We start from the raw sequence: 26,280 nt of genomic DNA on the forward strand, positions 1-26,280 counted from the left end.
AACGAATTAACAAAACTAAAAAATAATTTTCCTTTTCTCGTTTCTTTGTAGATTTTTGTGGGGGATTGATCGGTGTTTGAAAATTTTGTTAAGCCGAAATGTTTGTTTTTCTTTGCTAAGAAATATTTATAATAATAATTAAATTATAGGCAATACCCTAAAATGCCAAATATAGAGTATTGTAATTTTTGTTTCATACATTTTTAAATATTTAATAATATTTGTTTTCATATAATATAAAACTACCAATATTTATAATTTTGTATATAATTTTTTATAGATAATTACATTGTGTTTAATAATAGTTTTTGTTACAGTTTAGCCAAACATTGAATTTAGTTGCTTTTCGTGGGGGAATTGGTTTTGTTTTAAAGGGGGATAGGCGGGAGTATTCCAAACGGTCCACAATTTTTTTTTTGTTATAATAATCATAAATTTGTTGTTGCTGGGTTAGGATCTTGTTTTCTTTTTTTTTTTCTTCAGATCTTTGCATTTAAACCCCAGTTTTCTTGCATTTTGCTTGAGAGAGTTGTAGAGAGAATATATTTTCCATTTTCTGGGTTAGGGGAAATTTGTGGAAATTCCCTAACACCTGTTTTGTTTGGCTTTTTTTATTTAACTTAATTATTTGAGCCAATGTTCGTTCTTTGTCTAAAAATAGCCAAATATTACCTAAAAAATAATTTTATACAAATGTGTGTTATACTCTTTTGAGATTATCCGGTTTCTTTTTTAGTTACTTTTCTTTTTTATAATTTTGCTAATTTTCACTAGATTTGTTTCTTCTTTTCCTTCATTTCGTTTTTTCTCTTTTAGGCCAAACTTATAAAGATTATAAATATTAATTAGAATTGGTTTCTGGTGCGTCTTAAAAGAACTAAATGCCAGGAACGTTTGCTTCCTTTTACGCTTTAAATTTCCATCATTTAACCTGTGTTTGGGAAAAAGTATACAGGCCTTTTGAATTAATTGTCTTTATTGTTGTTGGGTTCCCAAGAATCTTTTGATGATTTGGTGTTTTATTTAAAAAAAATCAAATTTTTTTTTTTTGTTTTTTAATTTTAAATTTTCTTTGACTTAAAATAGTGTTTGTTTTGTGTGTGTCTGAAGTGTCCATAATATGAATAATGAAGTCTGTCCACGTCTTATTTATTTGTATTTCTTTCATTTCCTTCCTAAAGTCTAAAGTATATTTCTTCTTCTTACTTTATTTAATGTGTAGTGTGTAGTTTGAGGTTAAGTCTCTGGGGGAAGGATTTTCCTCGAGTGTTTTTTGTGTCTGTGTTGGGTATAAACCATGATTTTTTTCATTCAGTTTCATCAGAGTTTGGTTTTCATAAAAAATATTCCTTACAAAAAACTCATAAATTAGTATTTATTTTATGCTTCATCAGAGTTTTCTTTTGTTTTTCACTAAAGTTGTATCGTTTAGCAATTTTTCCCTTAAATTTTAAAAAGATTTGATTTGTTTTTGTGTTTTATGTTCTTTTTTTGTTAATAGCTAAATTTAATTTCTAAACCAGTTTTTATCTTAATGCTTGTCATTTTTGCCAGGGTTTGGTATTCTTTTTACATTTAAGTTTTATTTTGATAAGAAGGAAATGGGGTTGGGAATTTACACGCTTACTCCAAATTAGACCTACCAACCAAAAATGTTTTCTTTTGATAAACTAATTTGGTTTATTTCATATTTTGTTTCAACTCAGAGTTTTAATAATCATTTTTTGGAAAGCATTTTGGGTATTTCCCTGATTTATAAATGGTTTTCCTTGATTTGGTCTATTTAGGGCCCGTTTTTCTCACGTTTTAATTTATAATTTATACAATTTGTTTTTTTGTTAAATTTAATTTATAAACATTTTTTGGTTAATTTATTTAGTTTTAGTTTTTTTATATATACGTTGTTTGTTTTTGGTAAAAATAATTTAGTATTTTTTTGTTGTTTAATATTGGTTTTCATTTTTGTTTTGAAGGCACTTTAGATCGGACGTTGGCGGCCCCCGTTTTTTTGTAGATTCTTTGGATTTGTGGGTAAATTTTTTGATCGAAATTGTTTTCCAACTCAGAGTGAAATTAAAATATAATTATTGCCGAAAGTTTGTATTCCGAAATGCCTGTTTTCTTTAGCCAAAAAGTTATTCGAAATTTGTTCGTTTTCATTGTTGCCATGATCAAAAGTTGATAACAAAAAATTTACTTGTCTAGAGTTTTATTTCAATTGTGCCGGTTATTTCAGAGAATATTTCGTTTTGTGTGTTGCCTTCGTTTCTATTGCCAAAACTGTTTTGGATGTTAAAAATGGTTAGATTTGGGGATTGTTTAAATGTTGTGGAAAAGTAGGGAAGATTTTATTTGAGTTCACTTTGAGAACGAGAAAGAACATCAAATATTTAAGATTTATTGAAAATTATAATTTGTTAAGCCACATTGCTTAAATTCAGTGAATATTTTTGTAATAAAAACTTTTAATTTGATGTGTTGCCAAACAGCCATTGAACTTCGAATATACACACAGCTGATTTGGATGTGTAATAACGGCCTTCAAGTAAGTGGCAACCAGAGATGGGAAGGCTAGCTTCAAGATTGTTTGTGTTAGTTATTACTAGACAGTGGAATTTTCTCACTTTTTCAAAAAACCAAATAGAAAAATCTGCGATTTGTGAATAATTCTAAATATTTTGTTGTCGTATTTGAACCACAAATATATATTCAAAATCATGTAACAATATTAAAATCATTCTATTTGAAATTTTAAAAATACACAATTTCCGCTGCCTAGTTATTATCCTCGAAAACAACATTAAACAATCCCCATTATTATTTCATTCAGTTTGAGAACCAGGGAAATACCTAAAATGCCCTCATCAACTCAAAAATTGTGGGTTGTTCCCAAGCTTTTTGTTCAACGCTAAGCATGGGTTTGTTTAAAATCTAAACAAAATCTCAAAAAATTAACAAAAAATTCTTAACAAAATTCCATTAAGAAAATAAACGATTTCATTTCAATAAAATGAAATCTAATATGCCATCCTGTAACTCAAAACTTGAACACAAAAAACCTGTTATCTCAAAACTTTTTTAACTAACTGAAAACCGGTGAATTTTGACTTCACTTCTTATAAACAAAATTCTGATTTTTATTCCATGAAACATTAAATGAAACCTGAAAGGTGGAGGCTTTTTGGAGTCAAGCATTGCAAAATTTTGTGTTTCACTTGGAGGTTAGGGGAAGGGATAAACTAGTATTTTAAATTGGGACATTTCTAGATATGAGCCATTGTGGTTTTAAATATTTTTTTGTTAATGATATTTTTGTTTGTAATTACGCTTACTTGTTTTACATATAAATATACACATTTCTAATAATACTTATGTATGTTGTTTTCCTTTGTTTTATAATGACAATGATAATAATAATCATAATAATATAATTTTGTTTATAATAATAGTAGTTGGTTTTTTTTTTGTTTTAAATGGGGGAGAGGAGGAAAGAGAGGATGTAGCTCTTTAAACTATTATTTCTTTATTGATTTATAATTCATATAAATGCCCTACAGTCAGTAAAATACATACACATTGTTTCTTTTTGTTTTGGGGTTAATTCTTTTCCTGAATTTTTTTTTCAACAAAAAAATAGAAATCAAGTTTTAATGGACCATACTTCTTCTCTTGAGTATGAGTTTTTTTCTTAATAACGTAGAATACACTGTTTTTTCGTTCACTTGTTAATAGAAAATTTCATTTTTAATAACATTTTTGAAATTTTGAATTTTGTTTTTCGAACCAAAAAAAAAATATAGTTTCATTTTTGTGATTTTTTAAATTAAATAAAAGGTTTAGTTTTTTGTTTGTTGTTTTTTTGACTTTTGAATTTGGTTGCATTTGAATTTGGATTTGTTTTTTTGGTTTTGTAGTTATTGCTGTTGTTGTTGTCTCATTGGTTGTTTGTTTTATTTTTGATACTTTTATTTGTAAATTTTGATTTAATCCCAAAAAAAGTTGTGGTTTGAAGAAAAGATGTGGCAATGAGATTGAAAAAAAAAACTAGTGAAATCTTCAATAACTTCTCCTTCGAGTTTAGATTTTAACACCTTAGAGGTATTTTGAAAAGTTTGGAGTCCCTTACATCCAACCAGATTTGTCTTCTTTCCATGATAGGAAATTCGACAAGTTGGTTGTGACTTATTTTCGATTAATAATTCATGGCTTAGCTGAGAGATATGCCAGATATTTCTTCGTAATGACAAACACGATACTGGCGTATGTATCTCGACATAGTATTTCCCATAACTTCGGGGAAAAACATCAACATCCATCAGTGGTGAGATTTTCTAACTCATTTTTTGAGTTACCAACAAACATCGGTAAAAATAAAACAAAAAAATTATGAATGAAAAGTTCAAATAAAAGTTGACAACACTCTTGCTATCGGTAGAACTTTACGACTGCTTTTTATTCGTCGCTACCTTACCGAAAAACATCGGTAGTTACCGAAATTATAATCATTTTAATATTACCGATAATTGTCAGGAACTCAAAAAATGAGTTAGAGAATCGCACTACAGAACTTGGGTGGTTTGCTGCTAATTAATCTCCCATTAGAGGCTATGGTACGGTCAAATTGTCCATATCTTTCGGATTAATAGGAACATATACATGGATTTTATCCTCGCTGAAGTAAACAGACACATAATGAAGTCTTTTTGATTATTAGTCGAAATAAATCCATAAATCGACGCTTCAAAAATTGCATTCATTTAAATGAAAGAAGCTTGCCAACAGGATAGTTTCTAAAAAAGTTGCTGGTCATTATTTCTTTAAATTCTATTTACTTTGAAGTTGATATACTCCATCATTGATAAACTCCATCAAATCAGAAAAGAGCTCCAATTCTCTCTGTTTAGTGCTTCGCTTTCTGGAATACCGCTCCTTGTCATCTCTTCATCCACTTGTGTGCTCCATCTATTCTTTGGCCTTCCAATTCTGCGTGCACCGCTAAGCGGCCCGAATGTATACGCCTTTTTAGCGGGTTCATCATCGCTCATTCTTATGGTATAGCCTAGCCAAAGCAATCACTGCATCTCGATACGTTTATCTATACTGATCTCGTTGTATAGCTGATACAGCTGTGCTATTTCTTTTAACGTTTGCCTCTCCTATAACCTTTTCTAGCAGGATGTTGCAAAGATCACACGAAAGGCTGTCTCCTTGCCTGAAACATCTTTTGGTACAAAACTCTTCGGAGAGGTTCTTTCCTTGTTTTAACTGAAGATCTTGTGTCAGTTAGAGTCATTTTACAAACCGAATGAGCTTTGCGGAGATAACAAATTCAGACATTGCTTGGAATACCTTTGAACGTAGCGGGCTGTCGAAGACTGCTTTATAATCGACAAAAAGTTGGTAGGTGTCGATCTGCATCTCTTGGGTCTTCCCCAGGATTTGCCGCAGGGTAAATATCTGGTCGATGGTGGACGTGCAGGCCTAAAGCCGCATTGTTAAGGTCCAGTTATTTTGTTGACCATGGGCTTTAGTCGTTCGCACAATATCCTTGACACTATCTTGAAATATCGTTTACGTAAAATGTGGCGACAATAATGGACCCTTTAATCTGTTTAACTCATACGTATTTCAATATAAGTCAATTGTAAAAATTAAGTAACTTCTTTGCGCAAGTAAAAAAACGTCTATCAAGCATCTTCCTTTGCTGAGCCATCTCACTTCCGCAAGCAACATTAAATCGCCGTATTCTGCATCGACTCCATCAAAAAATGTCTTGATTGAGTTGTGGCCAGCGCGAATTTTATTTGCAATTCTGCGCCTATGCCTGTTGGTGAATAATACAATGAATATTGCAAATGTCGTTTCCATTTTCGATCAAATGATCTGCATAACCATCAGTCCATACTACCATAAAATATTCTGCGTCGGTGCATACAGAAACACGATTTTGTTTCACTCCAAAATCAATAACTTTCCGACTATTTAATTCATTTCAAGGTTTCCTCTCGTGGCATTGTACATAGGTTCCTGTCAACAATTCTGAAGCATATTAGTAATTGAGATACATCACCGATATTGGTTGTTTCATCTAAACAGATCGATAATTTCTGTTTCAGTCAGCATTCTTTTAGATAAAGTTCGATTGGAAGAAAATGTCCTTTCATATTAAATAATATCGGACTTGGCATGGTATGCTGACCCGCCAAGCTTTCATAGTTCCAAACAAGCGACAGCACAGCCTTCTTCATAGACTTCTCAACAGAGACTGAATGGTGGCGTGCTGCTCTCCTCTTCCTTCTTTTTGGTTCACGTATTTGAGCCTACGGTGCTACGCTCAGAACCAGATCAGTTGTGTAGACTTTGTCTACAATTTTCCAAAAAAACGATTTTTCAGAATTCCGCGATTATTTGCGTTTAGTTAATTTATACAATTTAGTAACTTTTTGAAGGCTTTATAGCACTTGATTGCACGAATTCTACTTCTGCGAAGAAATCGTGAATTTAGGAATTAATCCTTAATAAAACACGTGGAATGATAAGCGAAAGCTTAAGAGAGCGCCATTTTGTCAAAATTTTTTATAGCCCGTAGGCTGTGTAAACACGCCATCTAAAACTCTCAATTTTCATTTGAGGGTTACCATTGCCAAAGAAAATTAATTTTCCTCACAAAACTTTTTTGGGATTTAAATCAAAATATTTCCATGTTATTGGTGGTTGTTTTAAAACAATTCTTACTTTACGCAAAAGTAAAGAATCGTTTGTTGTTGTTTTTAGCTATAATTTAAGGCAGATTTTGTTTCAGTTTTTTTCTTTTATTTGTTTTTTAACAGAAAGGAAATAAAAAACCAAATAAGTTATAAATTATAAATTCTCCTTTAACATTAAATAGCCAAAAGGGTTCACTAAAATAGGGGGGGACGAAATGAAAATTTCTTTTTAATTTTGAATTTACAATTACATTGATGTTGTTGTTGCTGTTATTATTATACCTTTACGGATTTTGTTTGTAATTTTTTAATGTTAAATTTCATTTTCTTCATTATTATTTCGTTATTTTTTTAAGTTTTCATTGTTAATCTTAAAGATAAGGCGCGAAGGTGCTTAAAATAAGCTTGTACTTTTTTTAGTGATATAATTTCATGTTTTCCATAATTGTTCTAACATTTTTTCCACGTATTCTTTTTCTGACCGGGGTTACCTAGTACGCGTTGTTGTTGGTTGGTTTGTTTTTCCATTTTTTCACTTTTTACGTTACGTTTTCTTTTGTGTGTGTGTGTGTGAGTTTGTTTTTGAGTTTTTGCCAAAATTTTTGAATTTTGTTAAAAATTTTGTAATTTTGGGTTTTTTCATTTTTGAGTTTTGTTTTTTTTTTGAGTTTTTTGTCCTGGACTACACCGAGAGATAATTATCCAAACATGGCCGAGAGTTTTTGTCTAAATTTTGTTTTCATTTGATCCAAAAAGTTTGTGTTTTTTCTCAAAATTTTTGAATTTTGTAGCATTGTTGTTGTTGTTTCTGCTGTCTTGTAAGTACAATTTGTGGTTTGTTTTTGTCGAACACATAAAAAATATTCAAACCGAAATTATTTGAAAATAGACAAAATATGGAAAACATTTGTTTTGAGTTATTGCCGAAATGTTGTTTATTTGAATTTTTTTGGTTTTTGGAAAAATGGTTTTTGTTGTTGTAAACCAAATATAATGTTTCTATTATAATTGTTATTTTTTGTTACAAAAATACTGCCTGTAAATTATAAAGTTTTCTTGGTTTTATTTTCATTAGAGTAGTTTTTTAATAATTCATTGCAAGATGAAGGCGCCGGCTGCAGTTGTTTACAGTTGTGAAGAAATTTGAGTGGAAACTTTTTCCATTGAATAAATTTCCAGTTTTGCCGTATTTAAGGGATTCTAATTTTGTTTTTTTACACCAAAATGTTTTAAGCCTAAACCTTAATTTTTGTTTGTTGCCATTTTTTTTGTTATAATATATAGGAACATTACCGAAAGTTTATGTTTTTTTTTACAAAATTTAATTTTAATTTTTGTTTTCTTAAATCTAATTTATTTTTGTTTACAGCAAAGCTAGAAAATTTATTCAAATGAAAGTGTTTTGTCGAAATTTCCCCTTAAACGCCCTTCTTGTCGTCTGTTCTAAAGTAAGTGTTTTGCCTTGTTTTTGTTTTTTTGTCATTTAAAATTGGTTTTAGCCGAAATGTTTAGTCCAAAATTATGTGACCGAAACATTGAGTTAATTGGTTGGTTGTTCTCCAAAATTTGTTGCCAAATAAGAAGCCCTGGAGTTTGTTTTTGTTTTGAGCTAGGGCTGTGATTATTATTTGGTATTTTGTTGTTAATTCTTTTGTTTTGAACATAAAATTAGTTTAGCCGAAATTGTGTTTTTTTGTTATTTGTTTATAAAGCCGAAAAGTTTTATATCGAAACTTTTATCTCAGGTTTGTTTTTTGTTTGCCATAAAGATTTTACAGTCTCAAAATTAAACCAATTGTAGTTTGCTTTCAACTAAAAACACTAGGTTTTTGAAATAAATAGATAATTTTTTTGTTTAATTTTTATCTTGTGCATTCTATGTTATTGTTGATTTTTGTTTTGTTTTTGGAAAACATAATATTAAATATTTTTGCGGTTGTAGTAAAGGGAAAGTTGTAATCAAAGATCAGTTTTAAATTGAAATTACTTTGGTTGGACTTCAACGAAATCTCATGGAATCTTTGTATGATCGATCGTCTTTATATATTCGTAATGCAAGAAAACTTCCAGGTATAACAGAATTTTTGTAGGTTTCCTTGAGATAGCATATTTTCTAGTGACTTACATTCATTTCTTATGGTGCTGTCGTTGATCTTAATAAATGAGATTGGGAAGTCTTTATTCGATATACGATATGCTTGCTATTCGTAGCATAAAGTTCTCATTGTTAGCACGTAAGCTGTAAATATTCTCATTTCATTAATTCACAGTAAAGTAGTCAAACTGAAACATTTATACTCGCCAGCAATAGAACCAATAATATATTTAACAGATTATGGATTCAGAAAGACTGTGAAGAAAAAGTGACATTAATGACCAAGTGAATGGATAGCGAATTTCCCAAAAACATTTACGCATAGATAGCGTTTTTAAGAAATACCTGTTATTAATAAAATAAGAAATATCTGTTATTAATGAAATAAAATGAAGAAAAATGCCTCCGTTGTTTAATATTTTAGGGTTGTCGGAGGATAACTATGAATCCTGGAATCTCCAAATAATATCAAATAACATCTGGAGCCGCACAGAGTTCTATCCTAGGCCATAATTTTTGGAATATCAGCTATGATTAGATTCTCAAAATCTACATGCCCTAGAACACATTCCTAGTAGAGTACGCAGATGATATAGCCGCAGTTATCCAGGCCAGAAACACAAAGGAAGCACAACGCAGGCTCAGCCAAGTAATCATCCGAACCAGAGCGTGGCTAAAATCACACGGATTGGAGCTGGCCATGCACAAAACCTAGCCGGTACTTCTGGCAAGGAATCATATTCCAGTAGTAGTCGAAATGAATGTAAATGACAGTAATTCGCACACAGGAAGCTGTCAAATACCTGGGAATACGATTAGACAATAAAATATCTTTCTTAGCGCAGATGAAATATGCAACTGAAAAAGCTTCGCATATCCATACGCCCCACTCAACAAATTGATGGCAAATGTCGGAGGACCTCTTCCCAATAAAAGGAGACTACTGATGGAGGCGTGCAACAATATCCTCCTCTATGGATGAGAAATCTGGGCACGGAGTCTGTCAACTGCACAAAAAGCCAACAAATTACTAGCAGTACAAAGAACAGCTACTTTGCGATTTGCCTCGCACGGTATCAGGCCCAGCTGTTGACATAATAGCGAGTATGACCGGGTAGCAGAAGAGCAGTCGAAATGTTTGAGGCAAAACTCTCCCAAAATGCATACGCGAACACAGAACAAGTGTGAGGCAAAGGCACTGGGATGGAGAAACCTATGACAGATGGACTACGAAGCTTATTCGGAACATAGTAATGGGTGAATAGAAGACATGGATTTGTAAACTTTTACATCACACAGATGCTCTCCGGTCATGGATATTTCCGAAAGTATATGTTTAGACGAGGAAAGTGCAGTTCCCCATCCTGCCTATACGATGAAGAAAAAACACTAGACGATGCGCAGCACACGTTCTTCTCGTGAACTCGGAACAGAAGCAGCGCGAGTAATTGGCGATATTTCGGCCGAAAATATTGTGTAGAAAATGATAACAGATCAAGAACACTGGAATGCAATCGTAAGGTACTGCGAAGAGTTGCTGAAAGAGAAAAATATGAACCTAGATACCGCTTAAAGTAAGCTAACAGTGGTGCTTGGACGCCAAAACCAAAAAGGAGAAGAATGCCAATGGCCTGGGAGCCACCTCGTAGTTATACGAAAATGGTGCCGAGGTGGACGCAGTTCCCAGAGGTGATCAGGTGGGTTTTTAATCGGTATAGAGATTGAGCCTGACATGCCATGATGAGTGAGGTTGCGCACTTACGGTAAGCAAACACATTTCCCCATCTGAGCCGCAAACCATTTGTTTTTGAATATAAAAATTAAAATTTATGGTAACGTGCTTGGAGTTCTCTGAGCTAAATTCATAGATCATAGGGACCAATAAAAATGTATCACTTTTCAAACAATTCCTCAATATGAGATTGGAGGATGGCATACACGAACACCTGTGCCAATTCACGTTTGTAGTGGCAAATTGTCGGAGGAACGTATCGAGCTGGGTAAGGATTTATTGGTAATTATGATCCTCAGTAACCTGACCAAATCATTCAAAAACTTTGTCACTCTTGAGTCTCGGGATAACTTACCGAAATCAAGTGCGTTAAAAGCAAAATTATACGAGGAAGGTGAGGGAAGGAAATGCGCAATCCCATATTTTATGCACGTATGAATGAATGTATGAATATTCATTTTTCCTCGCTGTGAATTTGTTGTTTGATTTCCTTGGGTTTTCACGTTTTTCTTCCTGGACCATGGAACTGTTGAAATATTTCAGTATCTTCTTGAAAGAAATTAATTTATTTTCGATTCGGGAATCACCTTCCATAGGTTTTAGAGTATATGTACGGGCATAATTTGAAGATTATACAAATATAATTCTGAAAATGTTTAATTTTCGGAATCGACACACAATCGTAGCTTTGTTTATATGACGAATGGTTTGCTGTCAAAGCGAAATGTAGACATTTTTGCAAAATTCTCTCTTTTCAATATAGGCATTATATAGACAGACACACGATCATGTAAATTTCTTCTAAAGATTGAAGACATTGTGCAAGTGTAAGTTAACTAAAATATATTGGAATTTAAAACTTCCATCTCTGCAATAAGACGTGGTTACATTACGATTTCTCATCTGTCTCTCATTCTTCTGAGAGCATTACGGCGTAATTTACGCTGAGCACTGTTTTACACTGAAAGAAACTTTCTGAAACTGAAAACAACTTTCCCTTTAATTTAATGGATTTAAAAATTTAGAAAATCTGATTATTACTTTTTTTAAATAATAATTTTTTTAAACTCAATATTTTTTCCATTTAATTATAAAATTGTTATTTGATCTCTGGTAATAATTTAATAATTTTTTAGCTTTTTCTTCTTCTTTATTTTTGGCGTATACATATTGTTGAAGGGAGGGAAAAATAAATGTATATATGATGATTTTATTTATAATAATTTTTATATTTTAAATATCTGATGAAGTGATTGATATTTTTGTCTGTGGTTATTGTTGTTGTTCTTGTCTGAAGTCTGTCTGTGGTATTTTGTTTTATTTAAAAAGAAAATGCGACTTGATTCAAAACATACTTTTTTGATGGTTCTTGTTTTTTTGTTTATTGGGGGGAGGAGGAAGGATTTCCATTTTAGTTCTTCTTGTCTTGTTGTTGTAATTTAATAAATTCAATAAAAGTTTTCCATTTAAAATAAATTTCTTAGAGTGTCACAGTTGTTGGTTTATTTCCTTAATGATGATGGTGGCTGGTTTTTGGTAAAATGTTTTTTTTGAAACATTTTGTTAAAAAAATGTCTTTGTTTATGGGAACATATTACAAAATGTGGGGGTCAGGGGGAGGTTTGTTAGAAATGTGTTTGGAAATGTATTTGTGTTGATTTTAAACTTACATTTAAAAAAGCTGCTTAATATGACTATGGTGTATTAAAATTTAATTTATTTTATATAGGTTTTTTCATCTTCCACTTTTTCTTCAGATTTTTTCTCCATTATTTTAAATTTATACTTAAATTATCAGCTAGTTATTTATTTTTAATGGTTTTTTGGTATATGTACGAATATAAGCAATTTCCTTAGCTGGAGGTTTCTTTCATTCGCAGCTTCCGTTTTGTTCCGTTATACAAATCATGACAAAATATTGAGATTTTAGAGGCCTTTATCTGTGAGCAGAGGATCCTGAAAGGGTTTTTACACGAATTGTTGCATTATTTTTATGATTTCTTTTTTTAAAAAAAGTGAGTTCGGTTTTTGGGCTTTCGTTTATTTGCATATTTTTTGTTTTTATTATTATTTGTGTATTATTTAAGTTTTATTATTAAAAATGTTACTGGCACTATTGTTGACAACTTAGGTTGATTTTTTTTTTTCAATTTGGTTGTTTTTTGTTTTTCTGTAAAAACTTGGTTTTCCAAATAAACTGATTTGCATAAAAATTAGCCAAAATTTGTTGTTGGTTGAAAAACATAAGCAAAACTAACTCAAATAACTTAAATTATTGTTATTTATTATTAAAAACTTTAAAAGTTGAAATATTTTCCTAAAAGTTGAAGGTTTTTCGTTTTCAGTTGTTTGTTCTTTAACATGTGGTAATTTTTTTGGTTGGTTTTTGCTTTTTATTTTTCTTGTTTTTTTGGAGGAATTTAATTTCTATTTGAAGGGGAGTGTTAATGAATCATTTTGAGAAGTGTAAAAAGGAAAGAAATGTTGACTTTTGGCAATAAAGATATTGAAATGTGTGGGACAAGCTTTAAAAGATCTACTTAATGGTAAATATTGTTTAATTTCCCTTCAATCTGGAAAACTTGTTGGCAAATTTTATTAGAAAATCACAGAATTTGGGATGAACTGTGACACAACCAAGAATGATTTGTTATTTCGTCTATATTTTTAGACTTGCAAACGAACGACTTACAGACGGCGTACGATTGAACTACATAACTAAAAGAACCACCTAGTTCACTTAAAAAAAACTGTACCAAAATCTGCAATTAGCTAAGTGAACCAGAAAGCCATTTTTACTCTGAAGACAAGATATTTTCTATATTTTGCTGGTCAAACGACGTTGGAAACATAAGCTCCTTTTCAATTACTTCTTGATTATGAGTTTCATCTCACAATTTGAGCATATACGGGAAAATAACTAGCAGTAAGATGGCAGAATGTGTCCTTAAAGTGTTTCAAAGAGATTTTTCTATTTCTTATTGCTGAACTATTTTATTGGTGCCTAGAAACAGGCAATCAGCACAAGTTAATCGTCAAGTTTTGAAATGACTTTCTCTGTTGCCTCAAAAAAGCTCTTAAATCGATTTATTTTACTCGACTTTGGTGACAATCGAAAAAGTCGACTTTTAAGTTAAAGGTAAAATTTGAAATATCGTAAAGTCGACTTTACAGTTGAAGGTAAAAATTGGTTACGTACCCATAGTATTCCCTGAATCAGCAGAAGCTTTTTATTTTTAAGATATCAATTTTGAGAAAAAAGTTTATATCATTTATTTCAGAATAGTAACTGATAAGAAGATTCTAAAGATTTCCACTACATTTTTTTCCAAATATTGATTAAACTCTATTGCAGATGTTCGCTTTTGATGTGTTTGGAAAAAATATTGGAATCTCCTTATCACTGATTTTGACAATATTGGAAATCCTTGAGCCGTTATGGCTTTTGACTATCGCCTGTTTATCTAAATTATTGACATAATACATTTAGGATTTCGCACAACATATCAGTACCGAAATATTAGCTGTGTCTTTTTACGTGATAATTAGTAATAATTATTACTAATGTTGCAGATTTTGACAGCTGTATAAAGGAAAAGTTGCTGAAAAAATGTTTCAGCAACATTTAGTAAGTAAAAAGACACGCCTATTGTATAACAACAAATTAGTCAGACCCTTGAGAAAAATTTGTCTCAAAAACATTTTCTGTTAATTTTATTTGCCTTGAGAACGATTTTTGATGACTTAAATTTGTCCTTTCATTTGGAGTGATTTTGTCCAATTTGAATAATTACTTTAAAAGGTCCAAAAAGTACGATTTAATATTTTTGAGCCTTGTTTGGGAAAACCGAAGATGGCAACACTGGGAATATTCTCTCCTGGCTTTGTTGAGGGATTAAGAGTGCGTTCTCTGAGCAACATTTAGATGTAAACTCGGCCCTCGGCAACAATTCAAACAATGCACAGTGGCGGGAAATTAAATACAATTTGAAATAGAATTTTGAAATCTGTTTTTTTTTAAATAATTCATTAACATTCCTCTCTTGTTTTAATATTGGAAAAATATTAACATATTTTTTTATTTCATTTATTTTTTTTTACTTTTGATTTTTTTCACATGGTTGTTGTTGTTATTTTTTCATTCGGTTATTTTCATTATTTTTATTATTATTATTGATCAACATAATAAACATTTTGTATTTAACATTTTAACTAAATTGGTTGTGTGTATTAAAATAAACTAAAAATTTGTTCATAACATAAAACTTGGTAAATTTGTTCCACCATATTCGGGGGCCGGCCGGGAAAATGAAAAAATTATTCATTTGCTTTGCTCAATTCTTTGCTAATGGCCGAAATTGAGAGAAGTTAATTCTTTGTCTTTGCCAATGGCCGAAATTGAGAAAAGTTAATTCTTTGTCTTTGCCAATGGCCGAAATTGAGAAAAGTTAATTCTTTGTCTTTGCTAATGGCCGAAATAGAGAGAAGTTAATTCTTTGTCTTTGCTAATGGCCGAAATTGAGAAAAGTTATTACTTCTCTCTCTATTCTTTCTCATTTTTGGCCATAGGGCGTGTCTCTGCTAATGGCCGAAAATGAGCAAATATAAATTCACAACAGGGATGGGAACGTTGAAGTATTAAATCAAAATTACGTTGGGTCCTTTGCTATCCGGCGCAATCAATAACTCGAATACAGAGGAACTTTTGGTTTTTGGAACCCCACCGTTTTTTTTTCTGTTTGGTTTTAATTCATTTACTTTTTCGTCGTCTTCTTCTGCTTTGTCATGTTCTTGTTTAACATCTTTGTATTCTTGGTATTACATGCTTTGGTTGTTGCAATTTTATTTTCGTGTTGTTGTTGTTTGTTATTTTTTTAATGGTAAAAAGGCACATAGGTTCCTTGGTCTATTGCAAATGAATTGGCTGTAATGATTGTTTGTTATTGTTTTTTTTTTAATTTTTTTTCTTGTTATATATGTATATATAGACTATTGTAAAATATAAAATACCTAAGGCTTTTGTTTTGTTTTCTTTTTTTTATATGTTAATATTTTAAAATGGCTGGTAGGTTTTTTTACATTATTATTATTTTTTGTTATTTTTTCGGTTGTGTATTTTTTGGAAATACTTATTTTTATTACAATTTTTGAGTTTATTGTTGTTGTTGGTTGTTTTTTTAATATGTATATATTGTGTTTTTTATGATAAACCTATATATCTATTAAAATATCTGATCACATTTGGTTTGCAGTCTCTGTTTTGTGTGTTTTTTCATCTTTTTTTTTTCAAAAAAATGCCCAAAAAATTGTTTCTTTATTTTTTGGGCATTTTTTTTTTTGTATTTGATTTATTTATATTTTTTATTTTTATGGGAATTTAACTATTTTTTTAATGATGTTGTGGGAGTTGATGATGATGTTGGTATGGTATGGTAGTGGTGAGGAAAATGGGGGGAAATTAAAAATTTGATGTGGGGAAAAATCATAAATTAAAAATGGCGCATTGTTTACTCGTTGTGATATTTATGTTTTTTTTTTCTGTGGTTTCAGAGTAAATTGCGTTTTTCGTTTGCTTTAGTTTTATTTGTTTTTTCTTCACATGAATTTCAGAATTATTGTGGGATTTTTCCAAACGAATTTTGGTTCCTTTGTTGCCACAAATAGCTTTAGAGATTGAAAAAACACCCTTAAGGGAATTTGTTTTTATAATAAAAACTAAAATTTATTTCTTTTTAACATTTATTGGGCTATTGCTTTGTGATTTTTGTAAAAATCTTGGTTTTAATGCTATGGCTGTAATTTTCGTAGTCATGGTATTGGCCAAATCTTTGAGTTCAGTTTAGAGAATAATGAAGTGCTGCCTGCTGGAGGAAAGTAGTGTTGGGGACGGACCCCCAATTGCCAGGTATTGTTGAGTATTAACACAAAATTATCTTTATGCCAATCGGTTTGCTTGGTATTTGTACTATTTACTGGGTTTTGTTTGTTTGGTGTATTTTAATCACTGGGTTAAGTGATTCAAAAATACACACTGATTAATTAAAAAAAATTCATAATTCACTGGGCTATTGCATTGTTATTTTTATTGGTTTTTGATTTTAGCTCATTTGAACTAAAATCTGGCTATTGTAGTTTTTTTTTTGAGTATGTGGTAACCGAAAGTTGTTTTCCATCCCTGGACAATTGGGTTCCGTTTCCTCTCAAAAGGAGCTTTTTTTAACATACGTTTGTTTCAATGGTTTCCTATGTTCATTTGTAGCTTTCTCTCTCTTTCTCTGCTTCATATTAATAGCTCTCTCTCTCTCTCTGTCTATTTGTATCACTTCGTAATGCTGGTTTAAACTAAAAAAGCTTTTTTAACGGAAATAAAAAATAACGTCTCTTAAATGGTTTGTGAATGTTGCCATATTGTATAAAATTTAGGCAACATTGGTATTAATAATAACAAAATAATGTGTTCAATTCCCTTAAAAGTTTTTCCCCTGATCCTGCAAAATCTGTAACAACTGAAAGGCTATCCAAAATTTTTTGGAAAATCTTTAACGCAATTTGTGATTTGGTGTTTTTTTTGCTTTTCAATTTAATTATCCGTTAATGAAACAGAAAATCAATGAGACGCGTTTTGTAGTTGATTTTTGTTTTATTTATTTTTTGTTTGGAGAATGATTTAAATCAATCGTTGTTTATAATTAAATTTGTTTTTATCACTTATTTTTCCAGAAAGTTTTTTGTTATTCATTTAAAAGCCAATTGTGGTGGATGTTAATTTTATGGCTCTCTTGTTTTGTGGTTAAAAAACTTTCTTTCATTGGTCCAGGGGACCCCATTAAGGGGTCCATGGACTTCGAGATAAATGAAAATCATAAAAAACATTGTGTGTGATATTTAATAAACAACTCAAAAATATAACGAACTTAAAATGAAATCATAGTTATTTTTGTTTTTCAAAAAACCAATTGAATTCGATTTGTTGTTGTTGCTTGGTTGTTGTTGTTGTTTGGCTTTGTTTTTCCTATTCTGCAGCTTCTTCTTTGGCATATATTTTTATATAAAAATATATTTGTTTTCTTTTTCTGTTTTATAGTATTTTTTTTCTGATTTTGTGTTTCAATTAACTATAAAATGTTTTTGTGTTGAGTTTTGTTTTTCGTTTTGTTTTGTTTTTTTTTTTTTTTTTATAAAAATTGTACTATAAATTATTCCGGTTTTAAATGCATGAAATTGGAATTCATGCATTTTTTTTAACTATTGCAACATAAATATTTTATAATCCGATTTGTGAGGGAGTTGCCACTCACAAATCCAATATGAGTGAAAAACTTCAAAAACTTAAAAATTGGTTAAGGTGTATTATGATGTATGTTTGTTTGTTTGTTGGGTTGTTGTTTTGTTTTCTTTTTTATATATAAATTTTATTTATATAAAAACTTGGTGAACTAAGGATGGTTAATATTTAACTAAATAGGTAGTTGTTGTGATTTGTTTGTTTTTGTTTAAAGACAACCCTCTTTTTCCATTTACCTCAGACTTTTTGAAAGTTTTATTGGCAGTTCTTAAAGAGTTTGTTGTTGTTGTCTTCGATTTGGTACAAGTGAAACACAAAAAGAAATATGCTTATAAAAATCTCAGTTGTTTGTTGCTGTTTGTATAAATATAAAAAATATTCTTGTTGTTGCAGTTTAAAATAAAAAATATCACATTCGAGTTGCGAATGTTTCCCTGGCTATTGTTGTTTGTTTTTTATTGAAATAAATTCAAAAATTGTTATATTTTAAAGGTTTTATTTGTTATTGTTTATATGGAGTGGAGTTTCGTATGTGTGGGTTGTGGTGTATGGATGTGGTGTGTTCTGTAATGCAACTTTCATTTTCTTTAAGTTCTGTTTTTTGGTATTATATAATGCATATATATCAATTAATTTCTTTTATTTTTGTATTTTTCTTTTTTTAGAATTTTGAAGCCAAATGTGTGTTCTTTCGATATTTTATACATAAATAAATAAGGTAAGTTGAATAGTGAAAACATTTTAATATATTGCTCTGCTCCAGAAACTGCAAGAAGCTACCAATCTTTACTACGATAACAGTTTTTCCTTTATGTTGTAGTAAAAATTAGTAGATTCATGGAGTTCTGGAACAGACTATTTGTAATATTCTTTAATTTATAAAATGGTAAAAGTGGCTCTCATGTCAATTGAATGCTTTTTGAAGTAAGGCAACGTTCCTCGATTTTTGTTCGTGTAGAAGAACTTGAAGTTTCTTAACGGAGGTAACAGATATATTGTATACACAATATATTATCGAAATGTTTGTCTAGGAATCAACAATGTGAGTTGAAAACCGTTGTTAATTGTTTTCTAAATTCTATTGTCGTTATTTTGGAACTTCTTGTCCGAAAACAATGGGATTTCACATAATCAGCCTTAGAAGTTCGCATTTCTTACGTAATTCGAGAGATTGATAATTCAACTATATTTTTTATGAATTTAATGACCTTCAGTATTTTTTTTTAAGTAAGCCCAGCTTAGTCACAGATTTGTGGTTGGGTGTAGTTAAAATTTTAAAAATATATCAAGTATCCATTATTTGTGTTATTTTACCCACTATGTTCTCCTCTTGAAACCTATTTTGTTTAGAAATGTTGAAGATTTGCCGATTGCAGGGATTGGCGGATGCCCTCGGTAGTTTTTTGGTAACTTGGAAATCAAGATTGGCGTAAGGTTGGAAGAATATCTACTCAGAGATGATCTATTTCAATTTCCTTTCGCTGTTTTAGCCATTTTGCAAGTGTGGATATGTATTATAAAAAGAGTACAATAATCCCGATGTAAAATTGAGGCATCAATTGGATAACACAACTACTTAGGATATTTAAAGGATGTGAACGATAAAAAGCGACAAAATAGTTTCTTCAAGCACTTCGTCATATATACCAACACAAAAAGTGTGGCTCAAAGTTTATATCGTCACCTGAAATGCCCATAGACGTTATCCTCAAAGGATTACGTTGAGGTTTATCTCTTTAGGCATTTCAGGGGACGAAGTATATCATCTAGAAAATGCTACAACTTTTTGAGAGATGAGTTAAAGTTTCAACTTTCACATCCTGCAATATTATTGAAGTGGCGACTGATTAAAACAGTGGAAATGGGAATTGCCCAATACAGACCCACTATTCAAAAAGGATTGCAGGGAGATTTTCGAAATGAGAGCGTCAAGTCGTCATCGCTTTCGACGAAATCGAAGTCAGAAATTAATTAGAATACAACAAATCTGATGATGTTATCGATGGGTTCAAGACTTGGGCGACGGAATTTGAATTTCCAAAATTGCTTCGAAGGCGCTGTTATATCTAGTTAAAGGAATATGCTATAATTGGAAATATATTGCCAGTGTGTACGCTCTTAATATAACGGTTGACGGACAGACTTTGGAACAGTTCTTATTCGACAATATTGAGGCATTTCGGCAATATTATTTGAAAATACTCTTACTCATTCTCATTCCTCAATATTATTGAAGTGAAGACCGATTAAAATAATGTAAATGGGACTTGAACCCGCCGTAAACCACATTTTAAAAAGGACTGCAGGAAGATTTTCGAAAGTAGAACGTTATGTCGTCATCGTTTTCGACAAAACCGAAGTCAGAAAGGAACTAGTATATAATTAATCAGATCATATTATCGATTGGTGGTGGAAATCGAATTCACAAACTTGTTTCGAAGGAGCTGGAATTTCTAGTTAAAGAAATATGTTGTAACTGGAAATATATAACCAGAGTATGCGCTCTTAAAGTAACAGTTGTCGGACAGATATTGAAACGACTCTTATTTGAAAATATTGGCGCATTGGATACAATTCGGATGGATGTATGAGCTATCTTCTGTGATGAAGGTCCGGGGAATCAGACATAAGGTGAGAAAATCAAACTGTTCTGATTATTTCATCCTACAATTGGGCTGTATGTAGGAGTTATCGTCTGTGACCAAGGTCCAGGTAATCAGACATAAAGTGAAGGAAATCACACTGTTCTGATTATTTCAATATGAATTCAATATTTCCTTAAAATCCTGCATACGCATTTGTCGGAATCTACACCACAACAATCTTAAATTATAATCGATTTCGGTATTTTTCAATTTGCTACTGAATTTCAACGTAATGAAATCGCAATAAAAACCCTAGACATTACCCTCAATGGTAGTTGGAATGGAATCTGAAGGGTCAATATTCCCTCCTTCTACTGACACAAATCAATCTTTTCCTATATTTGGGTGTTATTAATACGCCGATCAATGTTGCGGTGTTTATACGAAAAAAATATTGAATGAACGATTCATTAAATTCCGATTTGTGGTGGATTTTAAGAATCAGTTTCTTATCATGGGATATCTCCAGCATTATTTGGATTCAAGCATTGCAGGAAATTGCAATTTTTCTATATTGTCCCGTAATAGAATTATATTTAAGGGCTCAATTAACTAAAGTATTCTTTAATACCTTCTTATTGTTAGAGGTTGACTTAAAAAATATTATAATATTTTAATAGTATATTATAGTATTTCTGCAATAATATGTCCAAAACCATACCAAATGTTTCCAGACAATGTGGCATCTTTGTCATGAACCAAAAGCTTTTAAACGGTGTGACTCAGAGCGCAAGCTTGTTATCAAACAACAAAGGGAAAGCTTTAATGCACTGATGGGCAGAAATGCTCTGCCTCACACACAAAAGTGTAAAAAATACATGAGTCTCTCGCAATTTGCCCATCAGTGCTTTAATGCATATTTAAAAATATAAAGCTCTTACCTTATGTAACGTTTGTCATACCTAAAAGCTTTTGTGTGTACACTGAGCGAAAAAAAAATTTTGTGCACAATTCAACTTGACCCTGTTTACTAGATCTTTAAATATTTTTTTGTTGAATTTTTTTCTTTAAACTAAAAATGTATTTTATTATAAAAGTAAAATCTTAAAATGAGGATGGTTAATTTGATTTTTTTACAACTAAAAATTGTCAAAAATTGAATAATTTCTTTTGGTGAAAATAAAAACCCTGTTGGATATAGTGGCCTATTTGGAGCCAAAATTGTATTTTTTAACCACTATATCCACTATTGCAGTTGAAACTAAAATTGTAAACATTTCTTGTTGTTGATATTTTTTTCTGACTTGTTTCCTTTTGCTTTTTTGAGATCCAAATAAGTGATAAAAAGTACGATTTACAATTTTGTTTGTTCAAAACGTTGGAATTTGGAATGTTCATTTTTGGATTTTATTTGATTTTGATATCATCTTGTGGCCAAATTTTTATGATAAACGTTAAAGAATTTGAATTTTGAATCGCGTTTTGCTACTAAAAAAACGCAATTATTTTATACATTTTTTATGTTGTATTCTTGGTTTTTGGCTAATATGGATGTTGCTTTAGCCTTAACCTCCTACAACATTTAGATTTCATTATTTTTCTTGTTTCTTCGAAATTGATGTTCAAAACATTGAGATTTTGTTGTTTTTTGTAATTATTTCAAAACTGCTTTTTTAGATATTTTTGGTGATTATTCTTTACTTTTTATTTTTTTTTTTCGGTTATTATGTAATTTTTGTGATCAGACGTTTTTTTGTGATTAATTTTAAAAAGGAAAAATATTTTTTTCTTGGGTTTTTTGTTGAGAAGTTTTGAAAAAGTTAACTAAGGATGTTTAATGGTAAATTATTAGTTTTATTTTTTTATTTATTCTTTTGTAAATTTCTAAAGCCTGAAATATTTTATTGGAAAATTTTGTTTACGAAACATGTTTTCATTCCTTGACAAAAGCCAAATTTGTTTATTTCTCAGAAAATTGGGGGCAGAGTTTTCTCTCGTGTCCCCCTGGGGAGTTTTATTTTGATATATATGTCTGTAATATCATTCATTTATGTGACGAACTTTTAATATTAACCCCTTGTGGATCCATTGAACTAACACTTAATAAGGCCGTGATTTGTATCACAATTTGTACTTTCAGCGGAAGTTATCAACGAATGAATTGAACCTTTTTGCCCAGGAAAATGTGGTTTAGTTTTAAGTATTTCTTTTCTGGTATTTTTTAGTTTTTTTGGTTCAATAATTAATTACTTTAAGTTTGGTTTTGATTCTGTGGTAATATGTGGTAATGTGTTAATTATAATTAGAATGATAATAATAATATAGATTAATGATTATATATATTTGTAAGAATATTTCATTTAATTTATATATACAAAAGTTTTGGTTTAGAGCTGTAGGATGATGGTGGATTCCTTTTAATCCAATCTTGAACTCCAATCTCACAAGGACTTTTTTCGTCCAGGTTACTTACTGATTGTAGTTTTTTTTGGAGGGGACTGCTCACTATATTTCAGTTTTCGCTGTTTTGCTTATTGTTTTGAAATGATAATATGCTGCTGTATGGTGATCAAGCTGGCCCTGGATATTGGCTGGCACTGGCTTAAGTTGTTTTACTTGGCATGGGGGACATATTTCCGGTTTGGGTTGATTGATTCTGCTGAGAGAGTTTTCATTACCTTTTTGTATGAAATATTTCATGTTATTTTTTTGTAATTATAAATTTGCTTTAAATGGAAAACTTGTATCAACTTTCATTAAAAATTTCTATTTTTGTTGGTTTTTTCGATTTGTTTTAAATATTATCTGTTTTGGTTTTTTGTTCTTTTGTTATGTAATAAGACATTTAATTAAAATTAATTGTATTTATATACGTATACTTTGTGTTTTTCTGGTTTTTTAGTTTGTATTTTTGTAAATATTTTTTCATCTGTGGATTCTTTTGTTATTTGGTTTGATTTTAATGTAGCTGTTTGTTTTTTTGTTTACTGTGTAATGAAGACGGAAATACTAGCTTGTCTTGGTTTGGTTTGGTTGATTATTCTGTCAATTGCTGTTACTGTCCTATTATTTTCAACTGTTTTGTGGCTATTTTTTGGTTTGCTGTTCAGATTTTTCTTAACAAATGGAGTAATTGTTTGCTGTATGATGTTGTTACTTTTCGGCTCTAAAAAAGTGGCTTTATTTTGTTGGTGGTCACAAAAAATGGTGTTTGTTGGTTTGTTTTGGTTCTGTCTAGCTGTAAAGTACGTTATTGGGCGTACATGCTTGTCGTTTTTTTTTCCTTTCAAAGTGTAAACTGCATTACCTTGTCTCATGCACAAGGATAAAATATGTATTTTGATCGTGTTGAAATGTGGATATATTTCTTTTTTGATGTTGTGGAAAATATTTAAAAAATTTATTTGGGCTATTGCTGCGATCAAACCAAGTTTCTATTTTGGGAGGATGTGGAAAAGATTCGAAGATGTTACCAAGAATGTCACAAGAATATTTTTCAATAAAGTTTTCAAGGGACATCTCAAGAAAAGAACCTATCAAGGTCCTGTTGTAAGTAGCATATCTTTAAATTGAAGTTGAGAAAAATATATGACCAATTTTTAAAGATTTTGATTTTATTATTTGAGAATATTATTTATATCAATGATTTTGTAACCTAATTTATAAAATTTAATGTTCGTTAGTGAATATTACCAATTAGAAGTAAGTAGACAACATTCTGAAAATTATTCTCACCAAGAGATCACTAGAAAAAGAATGTCGGTATCCACTGTCTTACAATTAGAGAAAACTACAGCAAAAATTACTTACAAAGGATTTTCAGCTAAGGAAAAGAGAAAACTCGTAAGAACGTCCTCTAATTCAGACATTTCTGTTTCCAGAATTAAGGATTTAGCTGGTGTAAATGCAAGTAAATCGATGTTTCGCCGGGCTAATTTGAAAACCGAGGAAACACTTTAATTGAAATTTCATTCAACAATAGTTTTTTACCGTTCGCCGGGCCACGACGAGTATCTTGAAAACTGAGAAAATTCTCCAATGAATAATTTCATGATTTAAGTAAAGAGGAGCGATTTCTTACCCGCCATCAGAGAGGCCTGGGAAATGGGGAGCAGTTGCTTATTACGGAACAATTGTTGAAAAAGCGAGCGCATGGCCGAAAATCCTTACATAAATCTTCTTGAATAAGTTTTTCTTAAACTAAGAGGTATGTGTGGACCGCTAAATTGGATTAATCAATGCACTTATACACGCACAGCACGTGTCTTAAAATTATGGATTTCTAGCCAGTTATGACCTAAATATTATTGAAAATTCTTGGGGTTGGCTTACGCGTAAGTAACACGAAGAAGAAAGCCAATACGACACTAATGACGATCTCATTGCTGGTATCAAATTAGCGTGAAGGTGAATTTTCTCTGAAAAATGTATAAGCCTTATATGAGTCGATGAAAGATAAAGGGTTTTCCAATAAGTGTTGCTATTTTGAATGTGACGCCGGAAGTCGCTGGCTCGTTTTCGCCTACACAAACTGGTACTACGGGGTGGTACTTTATTGATATTATTATAGGTTTAAGCATTGAATTTCTAATGAATAATTTCTATGAATATGCCGACTCCACTTGGTTGTAAACAACCAACAACACGATGCATGCACGGAGAACCTTTGTGCATTCCCGCGAAGTGAACAACGAGCAACAACATGCAAGTGGATAAGGTAGTTGGGGTTGTTTACATCGCACTATAAAAGGACGTACCGAAATTACGACAGGGATCAGTTCGCGAATTCAGTACGTGGGGTCTACGTCGGCAGGAGTCCAACATCGAGTGAGACAGTTAACACGAGAACCCACGTGAGTAGAGTGAACACCAACCGTGAACTTCGAACGACTACTGACTGGGGACATTTTCGCTACAAGGGACATCACAAGGCCACTAGGACCGAGGGGTGAGTTGAAACGCCACCTCCAACCACATTGAGTAGCCGGTTGCTAGGCCAGTGAGTTGTCCCACGCCACTTGAACCCATACCCGTCCCGATTCTGAGTAGGAAGCCTGGTGAGTTGTAACGCCACGGAGTAGGAAGCCTGGTGAGTTGTTACACGCCACCAGGAAATCATCGTGAGCAGGGAATCGTTGTCCGGGAATACAACACGCAGAGCGGGTTAGGGAAACCGCCCGACGACCAGTGAGTTGTCCAACGCCAATGGTATACAAGTCCGTCCTGATTCTGTGCAGGTCTACCGACGGACGGACATCTGGAGCTACCACGCTAAAGCCGCCGTGACGGAGAATATCATTGGTTAACACGAGGACCGACCCAGGTCTTGGAAACTGACGAACTTTGGCCACCGCGAGCTAGCCCCAGCGAACGTAGCCAATAGGTGTCGTTACATGAATTACCCGGTATTTCGGTATCTGTCAGTTTTGAAGGTTTTATTCTTTGACATTTGTCAAGTAGACCCTTGAAATTATGAAAATTCAATACAAAAATAGTGAAAATACGCTTGAAGTTGCAAAATTAAGGCATTTCATTTGAAATTAATTTCCTTTATACATTTTTTTTCATTTCACTTTTGCATAGAAACAGAATTGAGCCTCTTGTTGGAAATTGGAGGAACAATTCGAGTTGTTGGGGAAAGAAGAAGAACAGAACCCTCTTCATCATCAACGCGCGGCTGTTTGGTGCGGTTTATGGTCCGACCGGGTCATTGGACCTTACTTTTTGGAAGTGAGGATGGATCAACCGTTAGGGTGAAAAGATTGCGCCATGGAAAGATTATTAATGATTTCTATGATCGGAGCAAAACGTCAACGAAACTATTGCCCTTTTACGGGAAAAGTTTGCGGATCGGTTTTTCTCACGAAAAAGTGATC

The 26,280-nt window shown here is 31.6% G+C and overlaps 1 long non-coding RNA gene across 1 annotated transcript; it reads right to left on the reverse strand.

The window, feature by feature from the left end:
• Positions 1-461: 461 nt before the first annotated feature.
• LOC141394014 (uncharacterized) lies at positions 462-22,160 on the reverse strand. Its single transcript, XR_012410238.1, has 2 exons — positions 5,220-22,160; positions 462-5,151 (listed from the first exon to the last, which is right to left on the reverse strand). It is a non-coding gene; the product is annotated as an uncharacterized lncRNA (long non-coding RNA).
• Positions 22,161-26,280: the final 4,120 nt, after the last annotated feature.

This window comes from Musca autumnalis, unplaced genomic scaffold, assembly GCF_047663935.1.
Source record: "Musca autumnalis isolate F117 unplaced genomic scaffold, ASM4766393v1 scaffold_1, whole genome shotgun sequence".
Taxonomy (NCBI): domain Eukaryota; kingdom Metazoa; phylum Arthropoda; class Insecta; order Diptera; family Muscidae; genus Musca; species Musca autumnalis.